The 12,389-nt window shown below is 29.9% G+C and overlaps 1 protein-coding gene across 2 annotated transcripts in view; it reads right to left on the bottom strand.

The window, feature by feature from the left end:
• The window catches only part of Cad96Cb (protocadherin Fat 4-like Cad96Ca), a 100,254-nt gene extending 90,318 nt beyond the window's left edge, over nt 1-9,936 (bottom strand). For both annotated transcript variants that reach the window (XM_075290609.1, XM_075290610.1), the window contains exon 1: nt 9,739-9,936. The gene's annotated coding sequence lies outside the window, so the exon portion shown is untranslated. The remainder of the gene's footprint in view (nt 1-9,738) is intronic.
• Nucleotides 9,937-12,389: the final 2,453 nt, after the last annotated feature.

The following is a 12,389-nucleotide window of genomic DNA, read 5'->3' as shown; positions in this document are numbered from 1 at the left end:
AGAAATATAATTTTCTATAGAAATATAATTTTGACAAAATTTTCTATTAAAAATAAATTTTTGACATCATTTTCCATAAAAATAAAATTTTGACAAAATTTTCTATAAAAATAAAATTGTGACAAAATTTTCTATATCAATAAAATTTTGAGAAAATTTTTTATATAAATAAAATTTTGACAAAATTATCAATAGAACTAAAAGTTTGCCAAAATTTTCTATAGAAATAAAATAACATTTTGACAAAATTTGCTATAGAAATTAAATTTTACAAAATTATATACCAACCAAATTGATCAAATTTTTTATAAAAATAAAATTTTGACGAAACCTTGTATAAAAACCAAATATTGATAAAAATTTCTATAGAAATATAGTTTTGAAAATTTTTTTATAGAAATAAAATTTTTGACAAAATTTTCTATGGAAATACAATTTTTGACAAAATTTTCTGTATAAATAAAATGTTGACAATATTTTGTGTAGAGATAAAATTTTTCTAAAATGTTCTACAGAAAGAAAATTTTGACAAAATTTTCTATAGAAATACAATTTTGACAACATTTTCTATAGAAATAAAATTTTGACAAAATTTTCTATAAAAATAAAATTTGCCAAAATTTTCTATATAAATAAAATTTTGACAAAATTTTCTATATAAATAAAATTTTGACAAAATTTCCTATAGAAATAAAATTTTGTTAAAATTTTCTATAGACGTAAAATTTTGGCAAAATTTTCTATAAAAATAAAATTTTCTATAGAAATAAAATTTTGACAACATTTTCTATAGAAATAAAATTTTGACAAAATTTTCTATAGAAATTAAATTTTGACAAAATTTTCTATAAAAAATAAAATTTTGACAAAATTATCTATAGAAATAAAATTTGCCAAAATTTTCTATATAAATAAAATTTTGACAATATTTTCTATATAAATAAAATTTTGACAAAATTTCCTATAGAACTAAAAGTTTGACAAAATTTTCAATAGAAATAAAATAACATTTTGACAAAATTTGCTATAGAAATTAAATTTTACAAAATTTTCTATAGAAATAAGATTGTGAAAATTTTTTAATATAACAATATAATAATTCTATAGAAATAAAATTGTTGATAAAATTTTTTATAGATGTAAAATTTTTGACTTAATTTTTTAATAGAAATAGAATGTTAACAATGTTTTTAATAGAAATAACATTTTGACAAAATTTTCTATAGAAATAAACTTTGTGTAATGTTTTATAGAAATAAAATTTTGTCAAAATTTCTACAGGAGAGATCATAGTACTAAGATAGTACATAGTACATAGAACTAAAAAAATCCTTTCGAAGAAAAAACATTTTGTTTATACTAACCACAAAAATTTGATCGTAATCTTCAAAATAAGAATTGTTTTTAAATTTAGTAGATTATTTTTGGTACGAGTGTCAACCGTGCCTTGTATCTTTTTTGATGTCCGGCCCAAAAGTGGGACTGAATCCATGATCATTGCATACAAGGTGCGCATGCTAACCATTGCATAACGGTTGCTTCTAAAGAAGATGCTATTTTCATAATCTATGAGAATTTGGATCTATTTGTATTCTCTTCGATGGCCGCGGGTAATGTTTCCAAGGCCGCAGTTATTATTCGTGATACATAGGTATCAGCAATTGCAACCCCTTGTATGTGCCACTACGTAAAGTATTACCGTTGAGAAGTTCTAAGAAGTTGCAGAAAAAGCATCATTACTATGGTGGCGCATAAAGTGGCACACTTCGGTAAAAATATTAAATTTACTTTGCATACTTTTAGGTGGCACAATAAGGCATATTACGTTTATAATCATAAGTGCTAGGGGTAACACTAACTTCATTTTGAGTTAGGTGCAAGCAGGGATGGAAAATAACATTTTCAATAAAGTACAAAAAATGTATTTTTTTGGGCGAAAAAGTACTTTTCACTAAATGTCAACAAAAATTCCAATGGGAGATTATTGCCAAAATCTCCTTTAGACTGAATTTTAAAGAAAACATTTTGTTTGTCAACTCAAATTTTGACAAAATGTTCTACCGAAATAAAATTTTCTATAGAAATAACATTTTGTCAAAATTATCTATAGAAACAAAATATAGAAAACAAAGTTGACAAAAATTTCTATAGAAATAAAATTTTGACAAAATTTTCTACCGAAATTACATTTTGACAAAATTTTCTATGGAAATAAAATTTTAACAAAATTTTCTGTAGAAATAAAATTTTGACAAAATTTTCTGTAGAAATAAAATTTTGACAAAATTTTCTATGGAAATAAAATTTTGACAATATTTTCTATAGAAATAAAATTTTGACAAATTTTTCTGGAAATAAAATTTTGACAAAATTTTCTGTAGAAATAAAATTTTGACAAAATTTTCTGTAGAAATAAAATTTTGACAAAATTTTCTATAGAAATAAAATTTTGACAATATTTTCTATAGAAATAAAATTTTGACAAATTTTTCTATAGAAATAAAATTTTGACAAAATTTTCTAGCGAAATAAAATTTGGACAAATTTTTCTATAGAAATAAAATTTTGACAAAATTTTCTATAGAAATAAAATTTAGACAATATTTTCTATAGAAATAAAATTTTGACAAAATTTTCTATAGAAATAAAATGTTGACAAAATTTTCTATAGAAATAAAATTTGGAAAATTTTGTCTATAGAAATAAAATTTTTGGCAAAAATTTGCTCAGTACCGTAGTTCGCGGGGGTACTACGGTACTGACCAGGGTGAAAAAGTATTGAAAAAATTACTATAGTACTACATTTTCCATCCCTGGGTGCAAGAGATATATATATGTACTTATCACATTACAGAGCTAAAGGTTCAGGCAAATATAAACTTTTAGGTATGTTGATAGAGCCAATGGGAAAAAAATGGAACTAGAAAGGCCTATATTGGTAATAGGTATTTTTAGTTATTCTGGCATAACGAACGGAAAGATCCATGATGTTGATGCATGTCGCTATCAAAATGTACCAAAAATGTTGGAACATAAGGTTAAGTGACATCCCGTTATTACAAGTTAATGTGGTATCACAATGTACAACGTTAGTCTAAATTTTATTAACAAGCAGGCAGGCCTTCCAAAAGGCCTCACAATGAAAATCCTCTTTTTTCCTGAATATTTTGATATACAAAAATGCACCACAACAACAGCAGTGCTAAAAAAAACTTGACCGGAAGTCGGAAACATTTAAGAAAAAGTCATTCACCTGTAAGTCTAACAATACGTAAACCCTGTGTATACTGGCCACAATGCATGCACATGGGGTGGATGAAGTGGTTGGATGGCGACGACTTTGACGGTGTTGGTGGTTGGTTCGTTGTTATGGTCATTGCAGCCAAGACCTCTGACCATTTCCACCTGAACTCGTCCGCGTCGTCAGTTTTGAGTTCACTTTCTTGCCAATGCCACCTCTTTGGTCAGATTGGTGGTGGATATTCGAGTTAACCCCAACTCTTGTTGCATTTGAATTTTATTTCAGATTCATGTTTCTTGATTCCTTGGTTTGTGTACTCCTCTCTGTGTTGTTAGTTTTGTCGCGGCAACTTTGAACATGCAACGCATCCATTAAGTCCTCGTTTTCACTTGTGTCTGAAGGAATTGGTTTAATAGAATTAATGCTTTTGTTTTGTTACCCTCAATCGCTGCTCAACTTAATGGTGATCCTGAGAGGGGGAAAGGTCCAGTTTAGCTTTAGCACATTTGTATTAGAGCCTTTCTAGTTGTATGTACCGGTATGGGGAGAGGTGACGGTCTTGTGACACATACACAGACATAATTATGGCTAAGTGTTAAATTCTACTTCCCTTCTAGAAAGCGAATCGTTGGTCAAATATCGGGCAAAGTCTAAGGCATATTTGAAGTTCTTTTGAACATTGTTAGAAGTTGAACAAAAATCCACATAATGACATGCATAACTGTACTTTTGCCGCCCAAAAAAAGGAAACTTGCATGTCCTCTATATAGAAAAGGGTTGCTTAGGGAGCTTAGAAGAAATTTGGTACAGTAATGCTTCCTATATTTAAGTAATTTATGGTTTTAATGGTTTACCTGTAATTATTTCAAATTAAAAACAAAAAAAAAACAAGTATATACGGCCTTAAGTTCGGCCAGGCCGAAGCTTATGTACCCTCCACCATGGATTGCGTAGAAACTTCTTCTAAACACTGCCATCCACAATCCAATTACTTGGGTTGCGGTAACGCTTGTCCATAGCAAGGTATCTTAAAACCTCCTAACACCGTCTTCTAAATTGTAAGTAAAGTCCATACGTATTATATATTAAATTAAAAAAGACCGATTAAATATGTATATTATTCAGTTTGACAAAATTTTCTATAGAAATAAAATTTTGACAAAATTTTCTATAGAAACAAAATTTTGGTAGATTTTGTTTGGATCGAGTGGCAACCATGATTATGAACCGATATGGACCAATTTTTGTGTGATTGGGGATCGGCTATATATAACTATAGACCGATATGGACCAATTTAAGTATGGTTGTTAGCGGCGATATACTAACAGCACGTTCCAAATTTGAACCGGATCGGATGTTGGAGACCATATACCTACACCATGTTCCAAATTTCAGCCGGATCGGATGAAATTTGCTTCTCTTTGAGGCTCCGCAAGCCAAATCTGGGGATCGGTTTATATGGGGGCTATATATAATTATAGACCGATGTGGACCAATTTTCGCATGGTTGTTAGAGACCATATACCAAAACCGTGTACCAAACTTCAGCCGGATCGGATGAAATTTGCTTCTCTTTGAGGCTCCGCAAGCCAATCTGGGGATCGGTTTATATGGGGGCTATATATATATTTATGGACCGATGTAGACCAATTTTGGCATGGTTGTTAAGGACTATATACTAACACCATGTACCAAATTTCCGCCGGATCGGATGAAATTTTCTTCTCTTAGAGACTCCGCAAGCCAAATCTGGGTATCGGTTTATATGGGGGCTATATATAATTATAGACCAATGTGGACCAATTTTTGCATGGTTGTTAAGGACTATATACTAACACCATGTTCCAAATTTCAGCCGGATCGGATGAAATTTTCTTCTCTTAGAGGCTCCGCAAGCCAAATCTGGGTATCTGTTTATATGGGGGCTATAAATATATAATTATGGACCGATGTGGAACAATTTTTGCATGGTTGTTAGAGACCATATACTAACACCATGTACCAAATTTCAGCCGGGTCGGATGAAATTTGCTTCTCTTAGAGGGTCTGCAAGCCAAATTTGGGGGTCCGTTTATATGGGGGCTATACGTAAAAATGGACCGATATGGCCATTTGCAATACCATCCGACCTACATCAATAACAACTACTTGTGCCAAGTTTCAAGTCGATAGCTTGTTTCGTTCGGAAGTTAGCGTGATTTCAACAGACGGACGGACGGATGGACGGACGGACGGAGATGCTCAGATCGACTCAGAATTTCACCACGACCCAGAATGCCTACCACCATAACAATTTATTTGAAATATTTCGAACAATCGATTTTATTTTTTTAATTTTATTTTAAGACCATATTTACAGACTATATATTGGCAGAAAATTCTTTCAAAAATTTATTTCTATAGAAAATTTTGTCTAAAGTTTATTGCAATAGAAAATTTTGTCAAATTTATATATTCCTATAAAAAATTTTGCAAAATTTTATTTCAATAGAAAATTTTCCAAAATTTTATTTCAATAGAAAATTTTGCAAAATTTTATTTCTATAGAAAATTTTGTTTAAATTTTATTTACTTTATAAATTTTTTTCAAAAATTTATTTCTATATAGAAAATTTTATTTCGTTAGAAAATTTTGTCAAAATTATATATTCCTATAAAAAATTTTGCAATTTTAATTCGGTAGAAAATTTTGCAAATTTTTATTTACTATATAGATTTTTTTCAAAAGTTTATTTTTATATAGAAAATTTTGCAAAATTTTATTTCTATAGAAAATTTTGTCAAAATTTTATTTCTATAGAAAATCTTGCAAAATTTAATTTCTATAGAAAATTTTGTCAACATTTTATTTCTATAGAAAATTTTGTCAAAATTTTATTTTTTCTAGAATTTTTTTAGCAATTTTACTCTCTAGAAAATTTTGTCAAAATTTTATTTCTATAGGAAATTTTGTCAAAATTTTATTTCTATTGAAAGTTTTGTCAAAATTTTATTTCTATAAAAAATTTGGTTAAAATTTTATTTCTATAGAAAATTTGTCAAAATTTTATTTCAATAGAAAATTTTGCAAAATTATATTTACTATATTAAATTTTTTTCCAAAATTTATTTCTATATAGAAAATTTTGTTAAAATTGTATTTCTATTGAACATTTTGTCAACATTTTATTTCTATATAAAATGTTTTCAAAATTTTATTTCTATAGATATTTTGGTCAAAATTTTATTTCTATATATAAATAATATAAATTTTCTCAAATTTTTATTTCTTACTGATGCTCACTGATACTCACCGCCAAGATGAAAACTTGTAAAAATGACTAAAATTTTCCTATACCACTAATACATATTTATCGATTGATGAAATATAAATGAATTTTTGCGAAATTGCCTAAAAATTACCAATATTTCCCATATTTATACCCTGCGCCACTCTGTGCCCAAGGCATTAGCTGTGCCAAACATTTTGTAGAAATCTGACAAAATATTGTCCAAATCGGGTCAGTTTTAAATATTGGTTAATGGGAACATAAATAAACCTTTATATAAAGCATTCAACAAATTTTAAGGATTTGAGATTTTATCAAATTGTAGATCTAAATACAAAGTTGTGCAGGGTATATTTTAGTCGGCACCGCGCCACTTCAGACTTTCCTTATTTGGTTTTTACTAAAATTGTGTTTCGTTCCATAACGTTAGATTTAAATTTTAAGTACATTTGATTTTGTAGAAGTGTATACAATTTTGTCTAAATCGATTCAGATTCAAATTCATGCAGATGGGAACATAAACCTTTATATAGCTCGCAACAAATTCAAAGGATTTGAGATGGTATCAATAATTTTGGCCCACAATGTGTTGAAGGGTATAATACAATGAGCCCCGTATGACTTTGAACTTTCTTTACTTTCTACTTTTGTTACTTGTTTTGTTTACTAGTATTTTAGACCCACAAAACGTGTATCAGATTTAGTTTTTATCGGTCCATTTGTTAAGGCCTCCATATACATTAATTATGAAAGTTGCTTGAAACTGAATATAAAATTTCCAGATTTTACTTCTCGTAATCATTTAAATAATTGGGATGAAAATCTACAGATTTTAGATTTCAAATCAAGGCGTTATTTCATCATTTTCTTGCACACTTACAAGAGATGTTTATGATTCCTCTAAAACTCAAACAAAAATTGTTCCTATAAATCCAGAATCTAGGTAAAATCTTTAAATTTACCTTCGGAAAGCGTATTGAACTGCTGAACTTACTGCTGTATATACTTGGTTTTGGTATCATGGGACCAATATTGACCATCGTATTGTGGTTTCATTAAGGTAAGATTTTTAACTATTATCAATTAAATTTTTAACTGAACCAAATAAAAAAAAATTAATTGAAAATGTCGAAGATATCAATTAATTTTTTAATCAAATATATTTCAAATTTCTAATTAATTCTGTGCTTGATACTATCATTTTCGTGATTGAAGAAAATTCAATAAAAAAAATTAATTGAATCAATAAGTTTTGTGATTGAATCAGAAGTTTTTTATGAGTATTTGATGGTTTGGCGTCTATTTTAATATTGATTCCACAAACGTGCTTTTCGTCATACTTTAGTTTCCCGTGTATAAATTGACCGATCTAATTTGATACAATTAGATATGAGTAGATCCAAAAAATGGTAAGATCTAATCATATCTAATTACTATGGAAATAGATCTGATCAGATCTCAATATTGGTCTAGATCTAATGCCTTAGACATTAGCGTAGCTAGACAATTTTCCTAGGGGGGGGGGGGGCTATAGCCCCCCTAGCTAAAAATTAATAGACTGAAGTTATAGATTCACTTAACCCTCTAATGCCCAATCCTGCCTTTAGGCGGACTTCGTTATATGAGGAAGCCTTTAGTAAAACACACCTTAACCAACAAAACTGGTTAAAACTGTTCAAGAGGCTTTGCAGCCTATACTGAATTTTACCGTGGCAAAAAAATTGGGGCATTAGAAGGTTAATATTTTATTTTATAAAAATGAATAAAAAGTCAGACTTCAACATAACTAGACAATTAATTTATAATAAAGCAACTAGTTCCATAATTTTTCCCAGCAAAAAATTGGAAGTTGTTCTAAATACACAACTTTATGGTAAAAGCACTTCCAAAAATGTCCTCATTAAGATGCTAATTGTTTTAGCTATACGGGAAGTTTTTAAATTCAATTTCTACAACTTTTTTGCATATTTTTAATGGGTATTTTTTTAAATACGTTAAAAAGGGTAAAAATTAATAACATTTTGCCGCAAAAAAGCCAAATCTATTCTAGAAATATCGAAAATTTTTGGAAATGATCCAGGTCAAAAGTTTCGGTGTAAGAATGCATTAAAAAATAAAAAATTTTTATTTGGAAAAATATCACACAAATTTTTAATTCACATTCAAAACACTGAATTCAGATCACACCCTAAAAAGTGATTCAAATTCAGTGCAACAGCCGTTGAAATGGTGGACATCCGTCCTAGGACAAGCTCATGTTAAATTCATAACTTCTGCGCCAATTTTCCACCACTTCCGGATCCAAATATAACATTTTCATTACTTTTTTGGTAACGCTTTTTTGCTGGATATATAAAATCAATGGAAAATCGTAAATAGGTTTTCAAATTCTGGGGGGGGGGGGCTAAAATTTTTCTGGAGGGGTCAAAGCCCCCACCCCAGAGGCCTTCCTACGCTTATGGCCTTAGATAAAATTATATCTATCCCTATATATAATTGGATCAGATGTTAGATCTGGTCACATATGGAATTATATACATTTATATGTAACTCTATCTTATCATATGTGGGTATATCTGCTTATATCTAAAGGGGCCAATTTTGAGATCTAGTCATATCTGATTAGTTTCCCCAATTTTTACATCCAGACGGAAGGTAGCAAACATGTACATCGAATCTTGTTTTAATAAAGTCAAATTTTGTTTTAAAATTATTCGCATATTTAGACCTAAAAATATCTTTAAATTGTACGAGAATTAGATAATTTTTTTTTTTCGACAATATTTTTTACTACAAATCCCACCGATACACAAATCATAATGGATGGATATGTTTGTTAATAATTATGATTAATAATATTTTTTGAATTAATAACAATTGATTGCGATGGCTTGTTTCAATATCAGGAGAAAGAGAAGGTTTTTATTTTGTAATTTACTGCTTTCTTTTCTTTCATTGTACACATTTTGATAGAAACGACGAGATTTTTTAAAAAGAAATTTTGACATTCACCATGAATTAATTTGTTGCTCATAGAACCAATATTTTCACTGCATATATATATTTTTTTTAATTTATATTTGGTGCGATTTTATTTTATATCTTCAATATTACTTTTGCAAATTATGATTTTTAAGATGAATTTCTCATATGTATATAATATTTTTTTGCAATATTTTTTTCTTTTTTAATTTATTTCATTTTATATGAATATATTTGAATATCACCTTTTTAACAAGAAACAAATATTTTAGTTTTAACCTTAATTTTCATTTAAATTTTGCAACATTTTCACAAAATCTATTTTCTTTGCATATATGCATAAAAATGCAATATTCATTTGTTATTTTTCTTTGTTTAGTTTTGTTTTGCTTTGATTCTCCCGTTTAGATTCGATTTGTTTCGGTATAGTTTTCGATGAAGTTACCACGGAGCGTTTCAACTGTAAACTGATTTTAATTTCTAACCAAAACTTAGTTAGCCTGCTAGCCGGGCGTAACGCCGCCAAGCAACCAAAGCAACCAGTGTGTGTTTTTTGTTTGTTTGTGTTATGCTGCTTGGCTTTGTGATGTACTCACTGGTATTGTGGCGCGTACATGAATTCATCAGCAGTACTCATATACCCCCGGCCCCCACACATTCTCATCATCGGTGGGGGACAGTGAGTGTTTTAATTCAGAGGGACATTTATGCTCTGCATTTTGTTCGAATGTAGGGGTTTTTGTTGTTTGTTTGGTAATGGAGAATTATGTTCCATGTTTTTCGGTGGTGTATCGAACGCACTCTCCAAGTAAAGTTATTTGGAGTTAGTCGCTGTTCATTGTCATATATGCATGATGTGCACTTTGATTAGGGTACACTAAGAACCGGATTTCGAAAATTCAGGGGATTTTAGGGACTTTTGTAAAAAAATATATTTTTTTGAAATGTTCTAATAAGCAAAAGAGAGCTGAGAAGCATGTAGACTAAGAATTGTATTGCAGCTTGGTGATCAAAGAAGATACGGTATACCGGTATGAAATGATCGTTTTTATCAAAGATAATAAAAGAGGAAGATGGGAGATTGGCTTGCGTCATACCAAATGTTGCATTTACCATATTAGTTTAATACATGTTTGTAATCTTTTATCTGTTTTTCGTTTCTATTTTTTAAATGAAAAATTTAATTTTCTTAATGAAACAATGTTAAATTTTAGGCAACAACAAAAAAAATAAAATTTTCCCCTTTATGGAAATTTATTTCGTGCTCTTAATTTCTTTTTATTTGCATTTTAATGCTATGTCAATACTTGTCGTATACGCGTTTGGTTCGATTATTAAACTAATGTGGTAAATGGTTTGATGTGCTCAGTAGCCAATCTCCCATCTTCCTCTTCTATAATCTTTGGGTTTTATACCCTGCGCCACACTGTGAAACAGGGTATTATAAGTTAGTGCATATGTTTGTAACACCCAGACGGAGACGAAATAGACACATGGTGTCTTTGGCAATAATGCTCAGGGTGGGTCCCTGAGTCGATATAACCATGTCCGTCTGTCCGTCCGTCCGTCTGTATGTGAACACATTTTTGTGATCAAAGTATAGGTTGCAATTTAAGTCCAATCGCCTTCAAATTTGGCACATGTTCCTAATTTGGGTCAGAATAGAACCCTATTGATTTTGGAAGAAATCTGTTCAGATTTAGATATAGCTCCCATATATATCTTTCGCCCGATATGCACTAATATGGACCCAGCAGCCAGAGTTTTATACCCATTTGCTTGAAATTTTGTACAAACATAACACTTAGACGTATAGTCAAGTGTGCAAAATTTGACTGAAATCGGTTCAGATTTAGATATAGCTCCCATATATATCTTTCGCCCGATATGGACTAACATGGTCCTAGAAGCCAGAGTTTTGGCCCAATTTGTTTGAAATTTTGCACTAGGAGTACAATTAGTAGTGCAGTTAAGTGTGCAAAATTTGATTGAAATCGGTTCAGATTTATATATAGCGCCCATATATATCTTTCGCCCTATATGCATTAGCGTAGCTAGACAATATTCCTAGGGGGGGCTATAGCCCCCCTAGCTAAAACTTTATAGACTGAACTTATAGGTTCAACTAATGTTTTATTTCATAAAATTGAATAGAAAAATAGACATCAAAATAGCTCGACAATCAATTTATAATAAATCAACTAAAAGTACCCTACGGGAAATTGGTGCAAATTGCCACTGATTGTAAGACCTATCACAGAACTGGTACCTGTGCTCCAGTTAGTTGCAATTTTCACATTTAGTGAAATAAAATTATCAGAATAACCTTTTGTTCGACATATTTCAAGTTTTTTTCATTTTGGGTTTGTCCGAGACTGGTTCCTGAGGACCTGTTTATGGGTTGCTCCTGCTAAATTGTCCCAGGACGTGTCCTTTGGGATGAGTCCAAGACGCGTCCTAAAATGTAAGTTTACTCCCATGTTAAAGTGAAAAACCCATGTTAAAGTGGACGGTCCCTTCCATAAGTTTTGATCAGAACTGGGACTGGTCCATACACACTGGTACAGGGACTAGTCCTGTACCAGTTCTGTGGTTGATCCATTTCCCGTAGGGTAGTTCCACACTTTCCCCAGCAAAAAATTGGGAGTTGTTCTAAAGGCACAACTTTAAAAGCACTTCCAAAAATGTCTTCACAAAGAAGTTAACTATTTTAACAAAACAGGAAGTTTTTTACTTCATTTTTTTATATTTTAATGCGTAGTTTTTTGTTTTCGTTTTTTAAATAGTTTAAAAAAAGAGTAAGAATAAATAAAATTGTACAAATTATTCAAATTTTGCCACAAAAATGCTAAACAGAAAAATCTACAGAAAAATCGATAATATTTGAAAAAGCGTT

The sequence above is a fragment of the Haematobia irritans genome, chromosome 1 (assembly GCF_050003625.1).
Source record: "Haematobia irritans isolate KBUSLIRL chromosome 1, ASM5000362v1, whole genome shotgun sequence".
Lineage (NCBI taxonomy): Eukaryota > Metazoa > Arthropoda > Insecta > Diptera > Muscidae > Haematobia > Haematobia irritans.
The sequence above is the reverse complement of the archived record's forward strand: the minus strand, read 5'-3'. Positions and strand labels throughout refer to the sequence as shown.